The sequence below is a fragment of the Pygocentrus nattereri genome, chromosome 19, assembly GCF_015220715.1.
Source record: "Pygocentrus nattereri isolate fPygNat1 chromosome 19, fPygNat1.pri, whole genome shotgun sequence".
NCBI lineage: Eukaryota > Metazoa > Chordata > Actinopteri > Characiformes > Serrasalmidae > Pygocentrus > Pygocentrus nattereri.
The window spans coordinates 13,968,681-13,975,595 of record NC_051229.1 but is presented as its reverse complement, the minus strand read 5'-3'; positions in this window follow the sequence as shown (position 1 = coordinate 13,975,595).

Below are 6,915 nucleotides of genomic sequence, written 5' to 3'. Positions count from 1 at the left end.
TGGACGGCTGGAGGGATGGACACTTGATTGGCTGGATGCTTGGATGGATGGATGGATGGATGGATGGATGGATGCTTAATTGATTGGTTGGATGCTTGGATGGATGGATGGATGGATGGATGGATGGATGGATGGATGGATGGATGGATGGATGGATGGATGGTGAATGAATGGATGGATAGATGGATGGATGGATGGATGGATGGATGGTTGGATGGTTGGATGGATGGATGGATGGATGGTTGGATGGTTGGATAACACTTTGAGCTGCCACTGGTATGAAAAGTGCTCTATAAAAAAAGTGATTATTAATAAATTAAAGTATATTTTTGCTTTTGGGATATGCTACATTACATTAGAACAGAAATAGATGTAGGCCTGATCATAGTCCCAATATTTGGTCTCACAGCAAACACAAACTAGTTAGAGGGCAGGATACACCCTGGACAGGCCACCAGTCAATCACAGGGCATCATGTAAACTCTTAAAATACAGAGACACTTTAAAAGGCCACTAATCCTTTGGGGTTGCGGGGGTTGCTGGAGCCTATACCAGCCTTCATTTGAAACATTCTGGTCAGGCCGCCAGTCCATCTCAGGGCATCATGTAAATTCTTGAAATACAGGGAGATTCACTTGAAAGAGGCCCCAAATATTCTGTTGTAACTCCCATTAGAATGAAGCAATCTGAACCAAAAAATGTTATATACATTTAATTATGTGCAATCGATTGCATTACATGCGATGCTGGTAGTGATCTTCGTTTTCTGGCAGACACATGAAGAGGTACGTCGGTCTGCAACTGGAAGTCGCAAAAGAAGGTTAAACAACGCAATGGTTGTCCAGCACCTGCCTCACTGCATCACCACAGGGGCATCCTGGCTTGTTCAAAGCTCCATACTGAGGAGCACATTGCATGTTGTTTCTTTCAGACTACTTCATCCTAGCAAGTTCTTACACAATATTTGGGGCCTCTCACAAGTGAATCTCCTTGTAGATACTGAAAATGTAAAGTGATAAATATCTAAAAATGTATTACATAAGGTATTAAATGCGTGAATGTCCAAAGTATCATAAGCTTGATTCAGTTTAGATCCTCTTCTGTTCTTCGTGCTCTTTTTACTCCTTTGTCAGACAGATATTATTCACAACCTGCAGCATTTAGAAGTGTTACCAGAAGATAACAGAGCAGTTTAAATGTCTGCAGTGTTGGAGTGACCTTAAACTGTGCAATATCTACAGCTCCTGTGTTTCCTCACCACCTTTTGTCTAAACTTGGCCCTGGTAAATGTGAGCCCACTAGTTATTTGGTATCAAAATCCAAATAGTAATGCAATTACAATTATTAGTAATTTGTGCAGTTGTTTTTCGCTTAGCGCTCAATCAAAGGTCTGCTTCATGGAGTCACATCTTACCTAACACTTCAGTAGCATTGTGTGGTACCTTCCATTGCAGTGGTCTCCGACTTGAGTCCTGGAGAGCTACATTCAAATTTATTTCAAATTCATTTGTATAGCCCTTTTTACAATGGATGTTGTCACAAAGCAGCTTTACAGGATTTCAGAAAAGACAAAGTTTCCACAGGACTGAAAGAATGTACAGAATGTAAGCCAGGGGCAACAGTGGCAAGGAAAAACTCCCTCAGAACTGAGGAAGAAACCTTGGGAGGAATCAGGCTCACCAGGGTGGACCCATCCTCCTCTGGTCAAACTACCTACAAGTGATTATACTACTAATATTAACAGCAGTAATATTGATATTAGGAATATCTAGGAGTCTATGAGAACATCAGGGTAGGGTGGGCAGCTCATCCAAGGTGGTTGGTGGTAGGCGTGGGCAGCTGGTCTGAAGTGGGTAGCAGGGGGGCTCAGCAGTCAGTCGTCCTTCAGTGTCCAGCCGGACATATGGGTGATTGTATACTCGGAAAGAAAGCAGGGAGATGGAATTAGTTTTATTCTATCCGTTTGTACATAAACAGGGAATGTAAACATTTACAGAGTGTGGCTAACGACTCCGGCAGATCTGACTATGATAGCTTAACTAAAAGGAGAGAACCGGAAGGACACACAGACACGGCAGCACTCTGAAACAGTTCGGCATCCCTCCGCTCCACCCTCCACAAACTTGAGTGACCGCGTGCGAGCAGCAGGACGACAGCACCAGCGTCTCAGTTTACTATAATTCCCTGTGTCCATGGACCCCTGGATCTGCTGCCTTTATCTAGGGGGGAACATTACCTACCAAAAGCTACACTGAACAAGTGTGTTTTCAGCCTAGTCTTAAAGATTGAGACTGTGTCTGAGTCCCGAACAGTTTCTGGAAGATCATTCCAGAGTTTGGGGGCTTTATAAGAAAAAGCTCTTCCCCTAGCTGAAACCTTCTGAATTCTAGGAACTATTAATAAGCCAGCGCTCTGGGATCTGAGTGGTCGTGATGGCTCATAATGAGAAATAAGGTCTTGCAGGTATTCAGGAGCAAGACCATGTAGGGTTTTATAAGTCAGTAAAAGGATTTTATAATCAATACGGAATTTAATAGGTAGCCAATGAAGTGATGATAGCACTGGACTAATATGCTCAAATTTTCTAGTTTTAGTGAGGACCCTAGCTGCGGCGTTTTGGACTAGTTGGAGTTTAAATTCCTGCTCGTGCATCCTGACAGTAGCGCGTTACAGTAGTCTAGCCTAGAAGTAATAAAGGCATGTACTAGTGTTTCTGCATCACGCAGGAATAGGGCATTTCTGATCTTGGCGATGTTGCGAAGATGTAGAAAAGCTGTCCTAGTGATGCTGCCTATGTGTTGATCGAATGATAAATCTGAATCTATTATAACGCCAAGATTTTTTGCTGCTGAGCCAGGTGTGGCTGGAAAGTCGGCGAGATTTAAGATTAAATCTGGTGATTTACTTCTTGCTAATTTTGGACCCAGAAGGAGAACCTCCGTTTTGTTACTGTTTAATAGGAGGAAGTTGCGTGACATCCAGCCTTTCACGTCTTTTACACAGTCCTCCATATTCTTTAACCTGTGTTGGTCATCAGGCTTGGCTGATATGTACAGTTGAGTATCGTCTGCATAACAATGAAAGTTTACGCCATGATTACTTATAACTGTGCCTAACGGTAACATGTATAGTGTAAATAGTAATGGTCCTAATATAGACCCCTGCGGAATTCCAAATCTCACTTTTGAATAATTGGAAGATAAACTGTTTACCCTAACGAACTGATAAAGTTCTGATAGGTAAGATCTGAACCATGATAGGGCCGTCCCTGTGACTCCAACCATGTTTTCTAACCTTTCTAGGAGAATATTGTGGTCTATTGTATCGAAAGCCGCACTGAGGTCAAGTAGCACTAAGAGAGATATGTAGCCTTGATCAGAGGCAAGAAGAAGATCATTAGTTATCTTAACTAGAGCCGTCTCAGTGCTGTGGTGTGGCCTGAATCCAGACTGAAATTTTTCATATATATGGTTCTTGTGTAGATATGAACTAAGTTGTTGGGCCACAGCTTTTTCTAAGATCTTAGATATAAACGGTAAGTTAGAAACAGGCCTGTAATTGGACAAAACGGCGACATCAAGATTTGGTTTCTTGATCAGAGGTTTGATAACAGCAAGTTTAAAAGCTTTGGGTACATGGCCCAGACTAAGGGATGAGTTTACAATAGTTGAGATAGGGTTTATAATAACTGGCAGTACTTCTTTGAGTAATTTTGATGGAATTGCATCGAGTGTGCAGGTTGTGCAATTTGCAGAAGAGATCATCTTCTCTAGCTCCAGCTGTGGGAGGGGGAGAAAGGTTTCCAGACTCTTTTCTACAGCTGTGTTTTGTTCTATATCAGCCAAGTCAGATGGCAGCAAAGCTGGATTTGAATTTGATACTGTGGGTTGAATTTGTTGTCTAATATTATCAATTTTATTATTAAAGAAGTCCATAAAAACTTCACTGGTGAGAGTTGCTGGGATTTCTGGTTCATTGCCTGCCTGATTTTGTGTGATTTGGGAAATCACATTAAACAGAACTCTAGGATTATACTTATTATTCTCGATCAGCGAGGCCAGATATGCTGAGCGAGCTTCAGTGAGAGCATTTCTATACTCTATAAGGCTGTCCTTCCAGGCAGTGTGGAACACTTCTAGTTTGGTATGATGCCATTTCCGCTCTAATTTCCGAGCTGTTTGTTTTAAGGTCCGGGTTTTATCGTTGTACCACGGGGCGAACTTTTTCTGCCCTATTCTTTTTATTTTAAGTGGGGCCACATTTTCTAAGGTGGATCGTAAGGTATTTTCTAAATAATCGGTTAGTATCTAGTTCAATTGGATCTGATGGAGTGGAGACTGGGGTTGATAACTCTGAGAGATTTTCTATAAATTGTAGGGCGGTAGATGGTTTTATTGTGCGCTTTGTTGAATAACGAGGGGACGTATATATATTATGGCTAAATCGTAGCTCATATGAAATTAAGTAATGGTCGGAGATCGCTGTGGTTTGCGGTAAGATATTAAGCTTGTCTATGTTAAGACCTCGTGTCAAAACTAAATCTAACGTATGACTACAGTAGTGTGTTGGCCCTGTTACATTTTGGGTAAAACCAACAGAGTCTAGGATTGAGGTAAATGCCCTTTTTAATGGGTCGTCTACCTTCTCAAAGTGAATATTAAAATCTCCTACAATTATTACTTTATCATTACACACAGCCAGGTTTGCAGCGAAGTCACTAAATTCTTTTATAAATTCAGAGTATGACCCTGGTGGTCTGTAAATGTTAAATAATGAGAACGCCTTCTTTTTTGTGACCGGATTTGTGACGTGAATAGAGAGGACCTCAAAGGAAGTAAAAGTGTTGCATTGTTTCTGACTAATATCGAGAGTATTTTGGTATATTACACAGACTCCACCTCCCTTGCCTGTTAGTCTTGGCCTATGTGCATTATTATAGCCTACAGGCGTGGCTTCATTTAAAGCTAAATATTCATCTGGTCTAACCCATTTTTCAGTAAGACAAAAAAAAAGTCAAATTTATGATCGCTTATAATTTCATTTACGACGACTGCTTTAGAGTTTAATGATCTTATATTAAGTAGTCCAAGTTTTAGATTGAAGGTGTTAGTGCCATCATCATAACATGGATATATGTTGATAAGGTTATTTAAGCGGACTGATTGAGTTTTTCTGTGATTAAATTTACTTTTAATTCGGGGCAAAGACACAGTCTCAATAAGGTTAATCTTGGGTGACGCCTCAAGGCGGATCGCAGACGGTCGGTTTAGCCTGTCTGTCTGCGGCCTGGTCCCGGCTCTGGATTGTCAGCAGCGGTTTACACTACTCTGCCGACTAACTAAAAGACTATGTGCTATGCTGCACGAAAGTAAGGCAGCACCCTCCCGCGTGGGGTGGACACCATCCCTACCTATAAGACCAGGCTTGCCCTCAAATCATAACCAATTATCTATAAAGCCCACTTGATTTTCGGAACACCACTTGGACATCCAGCGGTTTAACGCCGTAAGCCTGCTGTAGGCCTCAGCGCCGCGCCGCATTGGGATGGGGCCAGAGCAGATTACGGCATCGGACATCGTCTGGGCCTGTTTAACCACCTCTCTAATATTAGCCTTAGTTACCTCTGACTGCCGCAGACAGATATCATTGGCCCCTACATGAATAACTATCCTCGAATATCTCCTATCAGCTAATCTAAGGTTGCCACTAATGTCCGGTGCTCTGGCTCCCGATAAGCATCTAACTGTGACCGCTGGCGCCCCTAACGGAGTAGCTAACTTCACGTGTCGAACAATCGAGTCTCCTATGACCAGAGTGCTTTTAACAGGCATCACAGTGGGTGCTTCACTGAGCGGGGCAAACCTGTTTGACACGCGAATGGGAGGAGCGTGGTGTTCCGGTGGGCTAGCTTTGGCCTCAGCGTTAGCATTAGCCTTAGCTTTCCGGCTAGACCGCCGAGTCGTCACCCATTCGCCCCGCTGTGAGGGCTCTGACGCCGGAGTCAAAGGGGTGCTAACTCTCCCTAGGGTACCGGGGGCTGCTAGCGCTGCCTCTGGCTGCCTATCCCTTAATAATCCCCGGATACGCACTTCTAACTGGTCGACCTTCTCCACCAAACAGCTAACTAGCTGGCACTTAGTACAAACGCTATCGCTATCACTAGAGGCGGAAAAGGGCGTTAAGCTAAACATGCCACACTCTGAGCAGACGAAACAACCAGCAGAAGCCATGATATTTAGCCACTTACCGCTTCTTGTTGATTTAAATGCTGATAGCACAACAAACTTTACCGCAGTGACGCGCTCTCTGTCGCTCTCAGTCGCTCGCAGTGACGTGCTCTGTGTCGCTCTCAGTCGCTCGCAGTGACACCTGCAGTGTCTAGTTCTAACCACAATCAACCACAGCTAATTAACTTCTTCAGACGTTCCTGATAGGCTGGATTAGTGTAATATTTTTTTAATAATATGTATGTATGTATGTATGTATATGTAGCCTTATGAACCTCTGACATTGGGCATGATGACCTTATGTGTCGTCCGGCAGATCCAGAGCATCAATTCTATTAGCTATGTGTGTACAATTTAACTCTGTGTCAGTAAAGGTTTCAACTTTAAAGTAGCTGAGTTCACTAATTAGAATGGCTGTCTGACATTTCTGGGCATATGTGTTTCCTTTCTGCAAGACATTTAAATACTGCAGTCTGGTAAATGGTCTTGGTCAGTAAAAATAGCTGAACTTTCACACCTCAGTGTGGTATGTTTTTGTATTTTGCTTTATGAAGTAGAAGGACTGCCCCTCCTGCAGTAACAGCTTCAGAGTAGGTAGACGACACAAGCAACAGCAACAGATTAGTAGGTGAAAAGCAGATGAATTGAACTTAGATTATAAATGCATTACTGAAAGATAATTCAAAAT